This window comes from Marmota flaviventris, chromosome 10 (assembly GCF_047511675.1).
Source record: "Marmota flaviventris isolate mMarFla1 chromosome 10, mMarFla1.hap1, whole genome shotgun sequence".
Taxonomy (NCBI): Eukaryota; Metazoa; Chordata; class Mammalia; order Rodentia; family Sciuridae; genus Marmota; species Marmota flaviventris.
Window position 1 is genome coordinate 93,770,914 of NC_092507.1, and position 20,912 is coordinate 93,791,825.

General features: G+C 38.5%; 1 protein-coding gene across 7 annotated transcripts in view; it reads left to right on the plus strand.

Annotated features, from left to right (window-relative positions):
* The window catches only part of Ntng1 (netrin G1), a 367,455-nt gene that overhangs the window by 20,457 nt on the left and 326,086 nt on the right, over positions 1-20,912 (plus strand). The gene's annotated exons all lie outside the window — the stretch shown is intronic.

Genomic DNA, 20,912 nt, shown 5'->3' on the forward strand with positions numbered 1-20,912 from the left:
AGCCAGAAAGTTTCCATCTAGACTGGCAGGGAAGGTAGATCTGCACACATTTTGTTATTTTCTTATCTGTTTGAGGAGAATATGGGCTATATTGTAGGTGTATTCATCAGTAAGGCTTTATGCCCTCCTAAGAGGGGACAATTGCCTCTTCTAGAGAGGAAATTTGTGCACTCATTAAGTTTCTGACACTTAGAGCTAGTTATTCAGAACTGGAAAGTCTAACATGGTGCATGCCATTAAGGATATTTTATTTGGATTCAAACAGGCATAAAGGTTCAAATTAAAATTTAGTCAGGTTATGTTGCTTCTTCTTCTGAGGGATAAGATGATGACGTGCTTAGCCCAGTGCCTGACATATAGTAAGTATTGAACAAATATCAATTATCATTATCAGTGTGATGATCATTTCTGTCACTAAAAGGTTCAAGTCATTCTGATTCTCATTTTCTGCTTTGAAGGGATCTTCTGGATGTTTTCCTGTTATATCACCTTTCTGTGAACTGTCCAGCCATCCCTGATGTTACTAATGGCATTTAATAATTAACTGCTTGTGAAGTTCAGGCTCCAAGCAAGGTATTTAAAATCAGCATAATTTCAGAACTGTGGTTTTAAACTAAATGAAATGTATTCCAAGTAAAATAGTATTAAAATAATAATTCACGGATGCAATGACATTTGCGCTGAGGTTATAATGGCTCAGTGCACTAACAATTACACTAGACATGCCTGAAAACGACATAACTATTCTGAAAAAAAAATTTAACAAAATCAATATGCAAATAAATAAAACTCATTTTATTAATGAAATGAGATTGGTATGTTGGGTTTTGTAGAAACTTAGCAAGTGAGAGAAATTCCTTCATGGGAAATACAAAGGCTGGGTATTAATTCAGTTTCTCTGGAAACCATATTATCCATGCTGCCCCCTTCCTCAAAGGTGTCCAGTGGATTGCCTCTACACTCCCAATCAATAGAATAAATATTGTTTTTTATCATTAGGTGAAACCTTACCTCCATAATTTCAACTTACTCCAGCTGTACTTTTTATTTCACATGATTTTTGGGTATAGTATGCTCAAACAGAAACAGTAAAAAGTTTTATCAAGGTGAATGTTAGAATTGAGAACAGGTGCTGTTTCTTTCCAAAAAATGTTCTCTGACAGGATGGCTTAAAGAGGGAGAACAGGCTAGATCTCAGCCTCAAAGCAGCTTAGTGGGGCAGGGCTGCCTCCTGTTGGGCACAATCTGCCCAGCTGTGCTTGCTGCTATCCTACAGACTTCTGTTACATCTTGATCTTCTGCAGGACACACACTGCATTTTGGAATTTGTACCACCCAGTGAAAAAGAGCTTTTGCAGCTCATACATAAACTGCATATGGCATTGGGTAATAAAAATGACAAATGTTGTTTTAGCTTTTATTTTAAATTTATTTTTTTTAAATTTATTTTAAATTTAACTTAATGTGCACCTGTATGAGCAAAGTACTACGGGTTAGAGATACAAAGAAAGTAAAGCAGACACACTTCCTAACATCTTGGAGCTCACAAAAAATGGCAGGGAGAAACATATTCAACAAGTATACCAGTAACTGCTACTGTGATAAATGTTTCTAAGAAGTTTAAGTCCTCGGGTTGGAGTTGGAGCTCAGTGGTAGAGTGCTTGCCTCCCAGGTGTGAAGACCTGGATTTGATCGTGAGCACCACATAAAAATAAATAAATAAATAAATAAATAAAGATATTGTATCCATCTACAACTAAAACAATATATACAAAAAAATTTAAAAAAGAGAAGTTTATGTCCCTATGGGACTGTATAATTATAAAGCTAGTGGTGATAGGAAAATAAAGACCATTCTTGAGGGAAGTCTGGATGTTGTCAAAGGCTAGTTTTGCTCAGTGATGCTTTTGGTTTTGCATATACATTCGTAAAGCTATTAAGATATGCACCTTGATAATTGAAATTCCTATAGTAAAATAGCTCTGCTATCATAGGAATAGAAATTTAGCTTTGTTTCCTCTGTGAATTATGTTTTTAAGACAGTGTAAGTGTGAAGTATTTTAGCAGCTGTCTTGTGGTAGCAGGTACTTTTCCTTAGTAAAGCACTCACCACTTCATTTTGTAATTATTGGCTTCTAGTCTGCCTCCCACAGCAGATTATAATCTCCCTGAGAACAGAAATGGAGCCCTGATGTCTGTTGCATCCCCAGCTATTAGAATAGTGCCTGGTATATAAGTGGCCTCAGTATCCAATGATGGATTGAAGAATCCTCCTAGCAGTCTGCTTTCTTAAATCTCTGCTCCTTCCACTTTTATTCATTTTATTATTTTCCCTTTCTGTCACTTTGCTTTTTCTTACTGTTGTCTTTGCCATCATTTATGAAATCAAGGTACCCTCATGCTGAATCTGGCTGACTGTAGCTTTTTAGGATAATTTGTGGGAGTATGCTATGGTTTGGGTATGGTTTGAGTGTACAGCAAGTGTCCATCTATTGGGAGTTTGGTACCCAGGGTAGCAATACTGGAACATGGTGTAGACCTGTAGGAGCTGGGGTCTAATGAGAGGGCTTTAGGTCATTGGGGGCATGCCATTAAGGGATTAAAGTATTTTCTCACGAGATCCTGGTTAGTTCTTGTAAGAATGTTATTGTAAAAGGATCAAGGCTGGCCCCATCCAGCTCTCTCTGCTTCCTGATTTGAAATGTAATCACTTGGTCCTCTATGCATTCCACTCTGATACAATGTAGACCAGGGTCTTCACTTGGAGCCAAACCAATAGGACTGCCTGATCTTGAACTTTGAATCTACAGAACTGGGTGTGAGCTACATAAACCTCTTTTTCTTCATAAGTAGGCTGTGTCCGGGAATTTCATTACCATAGGAATGGAAACTTACTAATAGAGAGTATTTAGTAGACTCTCCCAATTGCACATTCTCTAACTTAATGGTGTTCTTTCCACATAAGCAGTTCATTTCTGCATGTGATTATGGAATTTTTTGATCTGCAAAGCCCTGTGTTAGGCAGGATGGGTGATAATGATGACAGCCTCTGCCTTCAAGAAGCTTTATGAAGTAAATAATTATTTACAGAGAAGAGAAAGGAGCTACATATCAAGAGCTATGAGAACACAGAACGAAGCATTTGGTGCAAACTCACAGGGATCAATAATAGCTTCATAAAAGGAGAAGATCTTTGAGTTTAGCTTTGAGGAAAGAGTAGACTTTTATGAGATGGAAGAAGAAATAGAAGGACATTCCAGCTTAAGGAAACTGTAAATCCTTGTCTTTTTTTTTCCCTTTTAAAATAATTTCCTTGTGCGGCTCTATCTGGACTGTAATTGTGACAACCATGAATTGATGGAAGTCCTGTTCAGCTGTCCTCATGTTTTCCAATACATAGCACAGTACCCTCCTTTCTTGCACTTGGCATATTCTCCCATTTTATAATCTGTCAACCATTAAACACTATCATGTAGGTGAAGGTACTTTATAGAATGCAAAGGACTACATAAAATAGGGGAAAGTGCTACAGAGAGGTAAGTTTTCATTAAATCTTATTATGTATTTATTTGTGCTACTACTTAAAAGCATTTTTATTTGATTTGCCCTGGTGTTCCAAAACAAATCTTCATAATACCATATGAGTCTTTCATAATGCCATAATACCATGTTCAACCGTAGAGTGGTACAAATTTATGCATAATCACCAATGACTTTATTCTAGAAGAATCTATCCATAAATTAAAGGACAGCATTATTACCTTTTTTCCCAGTTTATTAAGTGAATAGGATGATACATACTATATATGATTCAGTATGCTCAGTATTAAAATCCCTAAAGTGCCTTAAGTTTGAGATATATTTTTGTACTAATAATTTATATTTGTATAAAAATAACTTTTAAATGACCTCAAGTACCTTATATATTAAATCCTAATATATAAGTGGTAATGGTCTGTTTACAAATGGAAAAAAAAGGCTTGAAAAAATAAATAACTTGCTCTAAGTATAACAAGTGAAAGGTAGTTGTTAGATCACCACATCTATCTAAGATTATAATTAACTTTAATTAAGTATATGCATTAGGTACTAATTGCCCTGTGTGATTAGTTTAATCTTTGAATGAAAGCTTCAGTACATTTCAGAAGGATATAAATATATTGCCCTTGAGTTCACAATTTTTTCAAAGACATTCTTTGTTCTTTTTATGTACATGTCTGTTAGTTAAGTAAGCACTTGGCAAAAGAATGTTGTAGTCATTATTGATGCTTTTTACCTTGGGTTGTCATAAGGTTTATGAAAGGCTTCCATGGAAATCATGCCAGAACAGATTCCTCTGGGCACCACAGGATCAGAGGCATTGGGCTATTGACAAATTTATACCAGAAAAGAACTTGGAGAACTCTGGAAGAAAAGTACCCAGTAATTTTACAGTATAACTAATGGGAACTTTACTGCAAAACTATAAGATTATTCATGTAGTTTTGGCCTGAACTCAGCAAGGCTGTTCTCAAAAGTTGCTTTTTCCTCCTTCCCTCCTCTCCTTGTCTTTTTTTATGGAGGTTAATAACCAGACTAGGAAACCACTAGTAAAGTCCCCCTTTTCATTTTAGAATAGCATCAGGGGAGAAAGGGACCTTAACACCAGGTTCTAATAAAAATGACTTTAGGAAGGTGTAAATCCATGTTTATAATTTGATTATTAATTATTAATTATAATTATTAACGACAGATTATTAATCTGTAAAATCCAGAAGAATGTTTTTCAGATATGCAAATCCTATTTCTTTTTAATATGCTGGACAGTAATATTTCTGTCAGTAGAAATTTCCAATATCTTTACTCTAACTTGACATTGTGCTTCTGTTTACTCCTGTTCATGAGCATTTCTGGGTCCCTTGAGGAAAATAGAAATATATCTATTTTGAAATATATCTATTTGTCATTTACCAATGACAACAAAATAAACCCAGTAGTAAATTTGTATTAAAATACCTATGTTTTGAATTGTATCAGTATGACGACAAGCACATCATATATTTTTTCATATTGATAATGATATCTGTGATTCTACTTGTTTTTGCCTTAGTCTTCCAAACTCAGGATGGGCTCCTCAGTCTCTCAATTATATAGGGCTGATTCTCAGAAATGAAACAGCAACAAAAGCTAAATAAACATTTTGAAATCAAGATAATTTGGAGGGAATCACATGACAGTTTGAGAACTCAATCAAATTTGTCACGCATTTCAAATATTCACCATAGTTTGGATAGGCTGAAATTTGCTGAAGCCATTACTAGTCTTTCTTATATAGGCTAGCCTTCTTTTTTTTCTACCCAACATGTACCCACATTTCTTCACATAGTAAAACCAGACATTTAGTTTTATGTGCACACATATTTTTAAATTCTATAGTCTTTGCATTCAATTCGGTTTCCTTAAATTTGTGAATTTTACCAAGGAAGGCAAGATTATTTTAGAGTTTGATGTGTGGTGTGAACTGTCCTTTTGATAGTGAAATCCTATGAGGTATATACATTTCTATAAAGTCTTGGTCACTGGGGAGAAGATAAGCTCATACTTGAGCAAGAATCCAAAGCAATTTTTAGAAATACTAGTTCTGAGTGGGCTGGCCTTTGGTCAAGCCACAAAACAGCCACACTGCCTTTCCTGCCTACTCTTCCAAAGCTCTTTTGCCTGAGTTCCACACTCCCTGTGCCTTGGGCATGGGACCACTAATGGTGAAGGTCTTTATCTGAATAATTTATGCTGTTGTCCTGTCTGGAAAATCTGTATTTTATGGGCTTTCACAAAGCAAGTGGATATCCAGTAATTAACTTTAAAACACCAAGGCATATATTTCAGGGCAAGGAATACATCCCCCCTCTTTTTTTTTTTTTCTCTGATACAATCCCCAAGACACCTTGAACTAGTTTGTTGTATCAGTCAGGTCTTATCATTGATTAGGCTGCTGATCTTCTCTGCAACTAGAAACGCAGAACTAGGAGGAGATATATATGAAGAGATGTGTTGCTTATAAGATTGTGGGGCTGGCTAGACAAGTCTAAAATCTGTAATGCAGGCCATTAGGAAGATTAGGCTGGAGCTCTTGGGTACTGTTTGAAGCTGTCATCCATGGCTGGAGTTTCCTCTTCTTCAGGAAAGCCTCAGTTCTGCTCTCAAAGCCTTTCAACCAATCAAATCATGGCCACCTAGACCACCTGGAACAATCTCCCTTACTTAAAATCAGTCGTATTAATCCATCTACAAAATACCTTCACAGACAGCACCTAGTAACTGGTAACTGTAGCCTAGCTGGTTGATGCATCAGAAAGACAATCACATCTGCTTTTCAGGGAGTCTATAACCATTTTCTAAGTTGATGAGCTATATAAGTTTATTACATGAATATACTTTAAGACCTAAAGGAAATAAGATTGAAAGAGGATTAGAATCTAAAAAAGATAAATACAATATTTCTTTTTCTCTTGTCCACAACTTCGTCATGCTTGGAAATTTAAGCAAGTGACAAATATCAGTACCCATGCAACATTTCATTGATGTTTAAGATAATCTTTTACATGATGATTCACTAGGTTAAGGGAACACTGATTGACTAGTGTTAATGAATGATAAATCAACTAATTACAAGCCAAACATTATTGTTACTGATGACACTAGTAAAATATAGTTATTTAAATGGCAGATTTAACACCATTAAGATTAATAGCTAGATAAAAACTGAACATAATTATTGATGTTGGTAATCGAAACCATTGCAAATGAATTAATTGAATAGACTATTTAGAATCATTCATATGTTTTGGTTTTAAAGCAGCTATTACAGGACAGGTTCTGAATGCACATTATAATTTATCAAGTTACTATTGCTGACTTTATAATCAGATATAGGCAACCCTTTTCACATGAAAGAATATATTCAAGCTGTAATTCCTTTTTCTTTCTTTAGAGCACTTTAATAAGATTGTAGTAAGGAGTACATTTCCCATATCTGAATAACAGGACTACTATTACTTGTAACACTAAAACAAATATTTAGTGTCCCAAGTCATGTTTTAATGAGACAAAAATTCATTATGTTGAATTATACAATAAAAACAGATTGACTGATCTTATTTTGTCAGGTCAAAACCATATATGGTTTTTAAGATGACATTTTCTATATTTCAAATCAATACTATGTTCTGTGCCCTTTTTAATGTTTAAAAATATTAATAGCCAATTTATCGATGTTAAAAAATGCTCAGTAAATGTTTATCGTTTCTTTCTCATGTAGTATGTATTTTTAACACTTGCTAGTTTTCTCTTTCTTGTACCAGTTCTGAGTTTTGGACTTAGGGGTCCTTCCATTTTCCAGCAAACAGTTTTTTCTCTTTGCTATGGTCTTTTAGCCTTTTCTCAAAGCCATTGACGGAAGGCACTGAAAGGAATTTTAAGATATGATATTCAGGGTTTTCTTCTCTCAAGGAGTCTGGCTGAAGCAAAGACACTTGGTACTTTCTTGGCCTGCCATTGTGTGTCTCAGCAGGGTTCCGAGGCTCCTGGCTGTCCTGTGCCAAGTTCCCTGGGGCTTTGTGACGCACTTATCCTCAGTATAATCTCTGCACACCTGCTGTATTTATTTTTTTGGAATTCTGGTTCCCTGCTCCTCCTAGACAGAGCTTCCCATCCACTTGCAGAAAGCCCCCAGTATTTCTGGACACTAAAAGTGACAATTAAAAATCTTATTCAAGTGAATATGAGTCCTGAAAGCTAACTATAGTCACCACCAATTTTCTAGACTCTCACATTTACATTGAAATAGGAAAGTGTTTTTTACTCACAGCCTGGATTTTTTAAAATCTTTTTTGAGGTGGCAGGTGAGAGATCTAGGAATTGTTAGAGCTAAATATTAACTTATACTCAGTTGCTGTTTCCCTTCCTTTATCAACTTGGTAGTTTAATGTAAATGCACTTTTGTTGCTGTGGGCTATTCAGATAACCACTTAACCACATATGTCAATCATTTTGCTACTTGCATGACATCAAACCATTGCACAACATAGGTATTACTGACCTTGTTTTACCCTCAGAACCCTGAGACTCAGGTGAAATAGTTTTGTCTGACATTTCAGCTAATGAAAGACTGAGGTGGGATTCATCCCAACTTCCAAAAGTTTGTACTCCTTGCAAAGAGAACTCTTGAGGACCCTACATTATTGTATTAACTAATAACTAATTTCTATTCCACACCTACTATGTGTCAGGCACTATTATGGGACTTCCATATGTGCTAACTCAATTAATTCAAAACAACCTCAATCACTAGACAATTATTGCCTTGACTTTTCAAATGAGGAGAGTGAAGTACAGAAAAGATATGTAATTTGTCCAAAGTCACACAATCAGCAATATCTTGGCAGTTGGGTCTCCTACTCCTTATGTTTAACCTGTATATCTTTATGTATGAAGTCAGGTTCCAAAACTCTTAGGACTTAACACTATCCTTGAACTGTCACTAGGAAAGAGGAGCTATCAATGGTTTGATTGAGACATTCTTGGAATGTGGCAGATATTGGCTTTGTTTTTAAAAGTTGTCTTAAAAGGAAACGGGAGTTTTATGGAATCAACATGATTAAGAATTTGCCTTAAATTATAAACTGTCACATATGTCACTGGAGACTCTTATAAATATAAATTCACTAATTTACTCTGGAAAAATTTTAAAAAGCATTTTAAAATCAGGGCTGGGGATGTGGCTCAAGCGGTAGCGCGCTCGCCTGGCATGCGTGCGGCCCGGGTTCGATCCTCAGCACCACATACAAACAAAGATGTTGTGTCTGCCGAAAACAAAAGAATAAATATTAAAATTTCTCTCTCTCTCTCTCAAAAAAATCAATGGGTAGATACTCAGTAGATTTTGATAATATAAGAAAATATTTATTTATTTATTTATTTTTTATTATTTTTTTTAATTGGTTGTTCAAAACATTACAAAGCTCATGACATATCATCTTCCATACATTTGATTCAAGTGGGTTATGAACTCCCATTTTTTACCCCAAATACAAGTTGCAGAATCACATCGGTTACACATCCACATTTTTACATAATACCATATTAGTGACTGTTGTATTCTGCTACCTTTCCTATCCTCTACTATCCCCCCTCCCCTTCCCTCTCATCTTCCCCCTCTACCCCATCTGCTGTTGTTTAATTCTCTCCCTTGTTTTTTTTTTTCCCCCTTTCCCCTCACAAACTCTTATATGTAATTTTGTGTAACAATGAGGGTCTCCTTCCATTTCCATAGTTTCCCTTCTCTCTCCCTTTCTCTCCCCCCACTCGTCTCTGTTTAATGTTAATCTTTTCCTCATGCTCTTCTTCCCTGTTCTGATCTTAGTTGCTCTCTTTATATCAAAGAAGACATTTGGCATTTGTTTTTTAAGGATTGGCTAGCTTCACTTAGCATAATCTGCTCTAATGCCATCCATTTCCCTGCAAAATCCATGATTTTGTCATTTTTTAGTGCTACATAATACTCCATTGTGTATAAGTGCCACAGTTTTTTAATCCATTCATCTATTGAAGGGCATCTGGGTTGATTCCAAAGTCTAGCTATTGTGAATTGTGCTGCCATGATCATTGATGTGGCAGTATCCCTATAGTATGCTCTTTTAAGGTCCTCAGGGAATAGACCGAGAAGGGCGATAGCTGGGTCAAATGGTGGTTCCATTCCCAGCTTTCCTAGGAATCTCCATACTGCTTTCCATATTGGCCTCACCAGTTTGCAGTTCCACCACCAATGTACAAGTGTACCCTTTTCCCCACATCCTCGCCAGCACTTATTGTTGCTTAACTTCGTAATGGCTGCCAATCTTACTGGAGTGAGATGGTATCTTAGGGTGGTTTTGATTTGCATTTCTCTGACTGCTAGAGATGGTGAGCATTTTTTCATGTACTTATTGATAGATTGTATGTCCTCCTCTGAGAAGTGTCTGTTCAGGTCCTTGGCCCATTTGTTGATAGGGTTGTTTGTTATCTTGTTGTTTAATTTTTTGAGTTCTTTGTATATTCTGGATATTAGGGCTCTATCTGAAGTGTGAGGAGTAAAGATTTGTTCCCAGGATGTAGGTTCCCTATTTACCTCTCTTATTGTTTCTCTTGCTGAGAAAAAACTTTTTAGTTTGAGTAAGTCCCATTTGTTGATTCTAGTTATTAACTTTTGTGCTATGGGCGTCCTATTAAGGAATTTGGAGCCCGACCCCACAATGTGTAGATCGGAGCCAACTTTTTCTTCTATCAGGTGCAGAGTCTCTGATTTGATATCTAGCTCCTTGATCCATTTTGAATTAACTTTTGTGCATGGCGAGAGAAAGGGGTTCAGCTTCATTTTGTTGCATATGGATTTCCAGTTTTCCCAGCACCATTTGTTGAAGATGCTATCCTTTCTCCATTGCATGCTTTTAGCGCCTTTATCAAATATAAGAAAGTTGTAATTTTGTGGATTGGTCTCTGTGTCCTCTATTCTGTACCATTGGTCCACCTGCCTGTTTTGGTACCAGTACCATGCTGTTTTTGTTACTATTGCTCTGTAGTACAGTTTGAAGTCTGGTATCGCTATACCTCCTGATTCACACTTCCTGCTTAGAATTGCTTTTGCTATTCTGGGTCTTTTGTTTTTCCATATGAATTTCATGATAGCTTTATCTATTTCTACCAGAAATGCCGTTGGGATTTTGATTGGCATTGCGTTGAACCTGTAGAGAACTTTGGGTAATATCGCCATTTTGATGATGTTGGTTCTGCCTATCCATGAACAGGGTACATTTTTCCATCTTCTAAGATCTTCTTCTATCTCTCTCTTTAGGATTCTGTAGTTTTCATTGTATAAATCTTTCACCTCTTTTGTTAGGTTGATTCCCAAGTATTTTATTTTTTTTGAGGATATTGTGAATGGGGTGGTTTTCCTCATTTCCATTTCAGAAGTTTTGTTACTGATATACAGGAATGCCTTTGATTTATGCGTGTTGATTTTATATCCTGCCACTTTGCTGAATTCATTTATTAGTTCTAGTAGTTTCTTTGTAGACCCTTTTGGGTCTTCTAAGTATAGGATCATATCGTCCGCAAATAGTGATATTTTAAGTTCTTCTTTTCCTATTTGTATGCCTTTAATTTCTTTTGTCTGTCTAATTGCTCTGGCTAGTATTTCAAGGACTAAATTAAATAGAAGTGGTGAGAGAGGGCATCCCTGTCTTGTTCCAGATTTTAGCAGGAATGCCTTCAGTTTTTCTCCATTTAGAATGATGCTAGCCTGAGGCTTAGCATATATAGCTTTTACAATGTTGAGGTAAGTTCCTGTTATCCCCAGTTTTTCTAGTGTTTTGAACATAAAAGGATGCTGTACTTTGTCGAATGCTTTTTCTGCATCTATCGAGACGATCATATGGTTCTTATCTTTAAGTCTATTGATGTGGTGAATAATATTTATTGATTTCCGTATATTGAACCAACCTTGCATCCCAGGGATGAATCCTACTTGATCATGGTGCACAATTTTTCTGATATGCTTTTGTATTCGATTCGCCAGGATTTTATTGAGAATTTTTGCATCTATGTTCATTAGAGATATTGGTCTGTAGTTTTCTTTCTTTGAAGTGTCTTTGTCTGGTTTCCGGATCAGGGTGATGTTGGCCTCATAGAATGAATTTGGAAGAGCTCCTTCTTTTTCTGTTTCTTGAAATAGCTTGAAAAGTATTGGTATTAATTCTTCTTTGAAGGTTTTGTAAAACTCCGCTGTATACCCATCTGGACCACGGCTTTTTTTGGTTGGAAGTCTTTTGATGGCTTCTTCTATTTCTTCCTTTGTTATTGGTCTGTTTAAATTGTGTGTGTCTTCCTGACTCAATCTGGGCAGCTCATATGACTTAAGAAATTTATCGATGTCTTCACTGTCTTCTATTTTATTAGAATATAGGGTTTCAAAATACTTTCTAATTATCTTCTGTATTTCTGTAGTGTCTGTTGTGATATTGCCTTTTTCATCCCGTATGTTACTGATTTGAGTTTTCTCTCTTCTTCTTTTCGTTAGCATGGCTAAGGGTCTGTCGATCTTATTTATTTTTTCAAAGAACCGACTTTTAGTTTTATCAATTTTTTCAATGGTTTTTTTTGTTTCAATTTCGTTGATTTCCGCTCTGAATTTAATTATTTCTTGTCTTCTGCTATATTTGCTGTTGTTTTGCTCTTCCTTTTCTAGGGTTTTGAGATGTAGTGTGAGTTCGTTTATTTGTTGGTTTTTTCTTTTTTTGAGGAATGAACTCCAGGAAATGAATTTCCCTCTTAAAACTGCTTTCATTGTGTCCCATAGATTCCGGTATGTTGTGTCCGAATTGTCGTTTATCTCTAAGAATTTTTTGATTTCCTCCTTTATGTCTTCTGTAACCCATTGATCATTCAGTAACAGTTTATTTTCCATGTGATGCAGGATTTTTCCTTCCTTCTTTTTTCATTGATTTCCAGTTTCATTCCATTATGATCAGATATGGTGCATGGTATTATCTCCACTCCTTTATATTTACTAAGAGTTGCCCTATGGCATAATATATGATCTATCTTTGAGTAAGATCCATGTGCTGCTGAGAAGAATGTGTATCCACTTGATGATGGTTGATATATTCTATATATGTCGGTTAAGTCTAGGTTATTGATTGTGTCATTGAGTTCTATAGTTTCTTTATTCAGCTTTTGTCTGGAGGATCTGTCTAATGGCGAGAGCGGTGTGTTGAAGTCACCCATAATTATTGTGTTGTGGTCAATTTGACTCTTGAACTTGAGGAGAGTTTGTTTTATGAACGTTGCTGCACCATTATTTGGTGCATATAAATTGATAATTGTTATGTCTTGTTGGTGAATAGTTCCTTTTAACAGGATATAGTGTCCTTCTTTATCCCTTTTGATTAACTTAGGTTTGAAGTTGATTTTATTCGATATGAGTATGGCCACTCCTGCTTGCTTCCGAGGGCCATGTGAGTGGTATGATTTTTCCCAACCTTTCACCTTCAGCCTGTGTATGTCTTTTCCTATCATATGAGTCTCCTGAAGGCAGCATATTGTTGGATTTGTTTTTTTGATCCAGGTTACCAGCCTGTGTCTCTTGATTGGTGAGTTTAGTCCATTAACATTTAAGGTTACAATTGAAATATGATTTGTACTTCCAGTCATGTTTATTTATTTATTTATTTTAGTTTGGCTAGTTTTTACTTTTTGGTTGTTTTCCTCCCCCTTTACTGAGATACCTCCCGCTGTTGGTTTTGGGCACTGTTTTTCCATTCCTCTTCTTGTAGAATTTTGCCCAAAATGCATTGCAGTGCTGGTTTTCTGGCTGTGAAATCTTTTAGCTTTTGTTTATCGTGAAAGATTTTAATTTCATTGTCAAATCTGAAGCTTAATTTTGCTGGATACAGTATTCTTGGTTGGAATCCATTATTTTTCAGCGTTTGAAATACATTGTTCCAGGATCTTCTCGCTTTCAAAGTCTGTGATGAAAAATCAGCCGTTAACCTAATTGGTTTACCCCTGAATGTAATCTGCCTCCTTTCCCTCGTAGCTTTTAATATTCTCTCCTTGTTCTGTATGTTGGCTGTCTTCATAATTATATGTCTTGGAGTTGGCCTATTACAGTTTTGGATGTTTGGGGTCCTGTAGGCTTCCAGGATTTGGCAATCCATTCCATCTTTCATCTCTGGGAAGTTTTCTAGGATTATTTCATTCAATAGGTTGTCCATTCCTTTGGCTTGAATCTCTATGCCTTCTTCTATCCCAATGACTCTCAAATTTGGTTTTTTGATGAGATCCCATATCTCTTGGATAGATTGCTCGTGAGATTCAAGCATCTTTTCAGTATTGACTATATTCTTTTCAAGTTGATAAACTTTGTCTTCATTATCTGATGTTCTGACTTCTACTTGATCTAGTCTATTTGTAATATTCTCGTTAGCATTTTTAATCTGGTTTATGGTTTCTTTCATTTCTAAAATCACTGTTTGGTTTTTTTTTAAGATCTCTATCTCCTGGTAAAGCTCGTTCTTTGCAGTTTGAATTTGTTTGTTTAGTTGGTTTTCGAAATATACTTTCAATTCTTGGATTTGCTGTCTCATGTCTTCTCTAAAATTCCGTTCCATCTGAGTTAGGTATGCCTTGATTTCTTTCCCTGTCCGTATTTCTGATGCTTCTAGGTCCTCCTGTAGATTTAAGTTATCCTGCATTATCTGTACTCCTTTTTTCCCTGGTTTTTTCATGTTCACGTTACTTTCCAGCTCTGTTTGACTGCTTTGTAACTGCTTTCTCCTATACATTTGTTTTGGCTTTGTTTGTATCTGTTGTCTCTCCTTTGTGGTGGGAGATTATGCCTATAGATGTTGGGCTTTAATGTACTTTAGAGCTGATTCATTCAATTTATAAAGGGCTTCCGGATTTTGTATGCATATATTGATTTGTTTTTTGTTCTTAGGACTTTAGGTTAGGTGCTATGAAGGTATAAGGGTTAGTATGTCTTGGCTACTTTAGAAGATTGCTCTACTGAAGGGGGATGCTAACCGTCAATTGGATCAGGGTGTTGGTAGTAGCTAGGTATTTAGGAGCACTATAGACGGCCTCGAAACATTCACCTGTTTGCATTTAGACAGTTACACGAAATGGAGGACGTAATGCTTGGGATGAAAGTTGGGGGGAAGGGGAAGGAAGGTGCTCTTGAAAAGAAAGGAGGAGGGGGAGTTAGCTAGCCTAGAGGAGAACAGAAAGAACAATAAAACTTGGAAGGGGAGAGAAAGAGGGAAAAAGGGAGAGAAAAAATAAAATAAAATAAGGAATAAAATTAGGTCTTAGAGATCCATTTTCTTCTCTTCCCGTAGGCAAAGCTGTGCCCTCCGGGCTGAGATTTGCCCTCAATGTGTCAACAGCAATCCCTGTAAGGCGGCTCCTGGGAGTCTCTCAATCCTGTTGGTCCAGAGCTGTTTCACTTCTACAGCCCCTCCTCCCCTTCCTCCTGCCAGCCAGCCAGGTCCTGTGCACCGGAGGAGGTTCTCCAAGGATTTGGTTACACTTTCAGCCCCTCTGGGTGCTCTATTTCCCTAACGACTGAGCACTCTCTCTGTCATTCATCTAAGCCCCAGTGCTGTGGAGCTGTGTTCTGGGAGTCAATAGTTTAATTTTTCTGGACCCCTTTGGTGGGCACACCTTCGGAGTTTGGCGGCTAAGACCATTGGTGTCGCCACTGGTGGTAATGGGAGTTGGGGGTCAAGGATCCCCTCTGCTTCCCTCAGCCCCTACAATCACGACCACTCCGCTGGCAGTAGGAGGAGTTGGGGGTCTGGAGTGTCCTCTGTTTCCCTCCGCCCCTACCGTCACGCCCTCTCAGTTGGTGGTTGGGGGAGTTGGGGGTGGGGAGTCTTCTCTGCTTCCCTCCGCCCCTACAGTCACGCCCACGTCACTGGCAGTATTGGGAGTTGGGGGTCGAGAGTCCTTTGGCCCTTACGGTCACGCCCACGGAGAGATTTTGAAGTTTCCCGGTTTTTTGTATCTGATGCCGGTGGGAGTCACACACCTGCTAAAGTAGATTCCGCTGGGAAGGAATCTCTTTGGCTGAACTTTGGTGACTTCCCCTCTCTGCAATGGCGGGCCCCTGCCTCCTTGCTGGAGTGTCCGAAGGGAGGGGTGGAACTGGCTTGTCTCTGGTCTGACACAATCTCTGGTTTTAGTTCCCAGTTCACGATTTCATAAAGGCTTGGTTAGATTTCCTTCACGTCTTCTCAGGGGGGGAGCCGTTTGCCGGGTGGGCGGGGCCGTTCGCAGTGGGGGCGGGGCCGTTAGCAGAGCCGAGAGGGCACAGGCCTTCTGCCTGGCGGGGACACTTCTCACCGCAGGGCCACTGGGGGCCGCCTGCAGAGCTGGGCAGGTGCTGGCCACGGGCGGGGCGCCAGCAGAGCCCGGAGGGTGGGGGGCCCGTTTGCCGGGTGGGCGGGGTCGTTTGCAGAGCCAGGGCGGGCAGGGGGCCGTTAGCCATGCGGGCGGGGCGTTAGCAGAGCCGGGAGGGCACAGGCCGTCTGCTGGGCCAGGCGGGGACCCTTCTCGCTGCACGGGCAGCCGGGGCCGCCTGCAGAGCCGAGCCTGCGCTGGCCGGGGGCGGGGCCGCCAGCAGAGCAGGGAGGGCCGGGGGGGGGGTCCGTTTGCCTGGTGGGCGGGGCCGTTAGCAGAGCCAGGAGGGCGCAGGCCGTTTGCCAGGCCAGGCGGGGACCCTTCTCGCCGCGCCGGCCGCTGGGGGCCGCTTGTAGAACCCGGTAGGCAGGGGCCTCGTGGCTAAGAGCCGGGCGGGCGTGGTGGCCGATCACAGAGCAAGCGGGGCCGCCAGGAGAGCCGGGATGGCGGGGGCCGTCTGCCGGGCCAGGCGGGGACCCTTCTCGCTGCCCCGGGCCGCCGGGGGCCGCTTGCAGAGCCGGTTGGGCGGTGGCTGCGGGATTGGACCTCTGCGCCCGCGTGGCCGGCCAAGATTCACTTGTCTGGGGCCAACTGTCACCTCTAATATAACTTACTAATTCCTGGCAGGTCTCCTTTCAGCGGAATTTTGCTAGAAGTTCCTCAGTAGGTAGAATGTAGCTGTTTTAATGGGTGTTTCTGATCCGGTTAATGTGGAGATACTGAAAGTGCTGCTTCCTTGCCGGCCGCCATGTTGGATCCTCCCAAGAAAATATTTTTTCTTAACCAACCCTAAAGCAAAGAATTTAGTCGAGTCCTTCTGCAGTTATTGTACAGTGAAACTGACTTGTAAACAGCTGCCTTCCTAGAGAAATCACCTTATTCAATAGATTTAACTTTTCTCTTTCCAGATTGGTGTGAGGTTGGTATAGGAGAGCTCAGTAAAAAATTAACTGGTCCATAGGAATATCATAATGACTCTGCAGTAGGAACTGAAATTATACTTCACTTCAAAACATTATGTGATATTTTTCAAAGAATCATATATCAGTGTTTTCATGATTTATTGAGATATATTGAGCCAGGATATTGGGTGGAGGGAGTATTCTACTCATCTTAAAGCCTCCTCACAATTCACTCTTCTAGAAATCTTTTCCATTTTATGTTTTATTCCTTTTTCTCTTTGATTCCTCACCCACCCCCAGAGTCATAGATAGTCTAGTCCAAGATGCAGAAAGACTTAGGATTTCTTTATGAATACCCATTTCAAAGACCTAGTTGAAAAGATAGATGTTTCTCTTTTTTAGTAACAGATAAATTGAATAACCTGGTATTTGCTTGGGCAAGGAAGGAGTAAAGGATTGGGCCAAAGTTTCTTTGATAACAAATATGCCCTGCAACACTCTGCTTTGTCTGCAAAACTGTATGTCGAGCCCAACTTCCATTGGTGATGCCATAGCATATCCAAGGCCTTGGAAATGAAAGTTTTGCAGCTCTCTGGATCTTATGGAAGACCATTGCATTGGATGAAAGAAGTGTGAAGTATTTTAAGAAGTTTTCATTTAGAACAATGAAATCCAGAGAGAGAGAGAAAAAAAAACCCAAACTATTTTTCGTTGCCTACCATTCTAAGATAGATAAGCAAATTTCAATCATCAAGAGATTTTATGAAGTAAAGAATTCAGTGCCAGGCTGAGAATTTTTTCTTTGTCCTGGGAGAGAGATTTGAGTTTTAGAATTTGCTTTTCTAAATGGAATTTAAATTCCTTAAAGCTGGAAGCCTGAAATCCCAGAATCTCAGGAGGTTGAGGCAGGAGAATCACAAGTTCAAAGCCAGCATCAGTAGCTTAGTGAGACCCTGTCTCTAAATAAAATATATAAAAAGGTTGGGGATGTTGCTCAGTGTTTAAGCACCCCTGAGTTCAATCCCTGGCACCCCCCAAAAAAATTCCTTCCGAATTTTCTGATCTTGATGACTGAAAGCATTATACTTGTCACCCCTACTATTGGGAGTGGAAAGTTGAATCCTGTTTAGCATAAGAAATAATGTGTACTGTATACTATAATATATCTTGATATTTCATTCTTCTAAACAAAAAATGGGAACTACCAACCATCCAATCAGTAAACCACTGTTTTCTTCAAGTTATATTTGGGGTAGAACAATATATATGTAATGATGGCCATTAATTGAGTGTCCATTTTGTGCTGCTTTATTTTCTGTTCTTTGTAACAACCACAAGAGGCATCTCTTATTTTCCCCTATTTGTAGATGAAGACAAAGATCAAAGAAGTCATTTGCCCATCAGACACAGATGATGTCTGAGCTGAGCCCCATGAAGGATGCTCTGCTGATGTTTGAGCTGGGCCTCCTGGCCTTTTGTCTGTGGACTGGAGCACTTTGTCTGGACATCTGCTCATTCATTTATTGTGCTAAAATATAGATATCTTCTTGATTACTTCCCCCATTCCCTCCCACCTTCTTCCCTGGCCCTTTTTGGAATGTTCTTCTCTAGAAGCTATAGGGCTATTTTTATTGGTACCACTGTTTTTTTCTGGTCATCCTCCCCCACCAAGGTTGAGTTTTATGACCTTCCACAGTAGTCCCATAGCATCTGTGCCTGTGCCAGCCACTGTCACGCCATGCTTGGCTCTTGTATGTTTGTGTAACTCAACTGTTAGAGAAAGGATCTTGCACCCAGAACCACAGCAGAATCTGTGAGGCTGTTTTTAAGAAATGCCATTAGTTTGGGCCTACTTTGAGAGATGAAGCTCACAGATATTTTTTAAAATTGCCTAGACAATTTTAATATAAGTTCAGGGTTGAGACTTTAGCTCATAAATTCTTCAAGGGCAAGGATAATTCAGCTGTATTTCCAGAATTGAGTCCCATCCCTGGGATTTAACAGATACTTAACAAACAACAGTTGGTTGAATGAATTTTAAAATGCTGACTTAACGATTTTTACAATCTAAATATTTTATTTATTTATTTGATCAATACACAGTTGATGAATGCATGAAAGATAGAATACCATAAAATATTGAACAGCAGTTATAATACTAGCTTCAAATTCAGCAAATGCTTTCTGGTTTCCACAACCAAACTATGCTTGCCTAGTGGAGCTCAGCCCAGTGTTTCTTCTGTGATGCATTTAAGAGCTCCAAAACTCAAGTAAAAGCAGCTTATTGAAAAGAGTAAAGTTTAACAATAGTGCAATCAGAATGTGAGATTTCTTTGCAAGTTTATCTGGGATTTGAGAGACCTTTGTCAAGTGGTATGCTATATCCTGATCAAATTTTGTGTCAGAAAGCAAGAGGCATTTTAGAATTCGACAACCTGAAAAAAGGATCCTGGTACCAGCACGCAACAGGCTACTGCCTTGGGCAACTTCATAGGAGAAATGGATTGTTTCCCTAGGTAACCATCAGGATATTACTAGATTTCTTAGAGCCGTGAGAACAGTAAGTGGGGTTTTCGGGACTGTAATATTTCCTTCAGGTCTCATTTCAGTGGCAATCAATGGTCATTGTCCTCCTTTCAAAGCACTGGGAGACATGCTGGAATAATTAATGTCACTGAGGTATTGTTTTTCCTTTTGTTTCCTGTTTTTTTTTCCCTAAGAAAGTTTAAGCAATGCATGAGACATATGTCTCCTATGAAAAGCTATTACATAATTTGAAACAAAAGGCCAGTCTCTAATAATAGTAGAGTGTTGGGGGCAATGAGTAAATTTACTCGAATGAGATCAATCATGGCTGTTCTCTAGGGCACCATATTTCAACTTGGCATGAAAATTCCAGACTCATTTAACATAGGCATGGTGAGAACCACAAGTAATTTTAAGGCCAGTTTGGTAAAGATTCATAAATTTGTCAGTTGGTTATGTCTCTGCATAAGAACATAAGTAATTTCAGTGTTGACAGGTACAGATTCTTGCTGGGGGCTGTATGAAATTAAATTCAGCAATTCAGTACAAATCAATAACTATTTGTTGAGGGCTCACTAGTTTCAAGGCTAGGCATTTAGAGGGGAGAGCATTTGAATAATACAAGGTTCCTACCTTCAAGGAACTTACTATTGGGTAAAAAACCTGCAGCTTTTGATTTTAAAATAAAGTCTTGTTGCAAAACATCTATGTTTATGGAATAGCACAATGGTAGAATAGATTGCTGTAGAAGTTAAGTGGTTTCCTATTTCTATTATATAACTTTTTCTCCCCATTCAACAACAATCAGCAACTCTTTTGATAAGGGAGGTGTGGAAAAATATGATATGCACATTTTTGTACCTTAATAAAAATTACTGTGTAGCTCCACAGACATGAAGAACATACCTTTGCTCTAATTATCTGTATCTAAGCTATATTGGAGGAAGAATTTCATTGAATTAACCCTTATAAATAAGTCAGTTGTATTGATCCTCAACTGAGGAATTCAAGAATTGCTTAGACCCATTTGTTTAGTAAAGTACAAATTTTAACATCAGTGTTAAGTGCATTAACCTGGCAAGAATGAATGCATGTATTCTTATGTAAGGTTTAAGGAAACTGTGGTGTTCATCTGAATATTGGTATTTTTTAAGTTGGTAGACTGAGTGAAATGCTGTACTACATTAGGGAATTCACTAATATGGATAACAATATAAATTTTCACACTCCATAGTTTCAAACTTATGTTTGTTTTTAATTTTCAGTGACCATATATACATTACCTGAAAACTGCCATTTCCCACTGATTTTCTTTCTTTCATTTAGTCTTTCCTGCCACTTGCCAATTTGGTGACTTTTTATCTCTAATCTTAGAATATACACAGACTAAGGCAAGATTTCTGAACATTGGCATAATCAATAATCTGGAATGAGTAATTTCATGCTGTAGTGGCTAACCTATGCATTGTAGGATGAGGAGCAGCACCCTTCACCTTTAGCCAGTACACA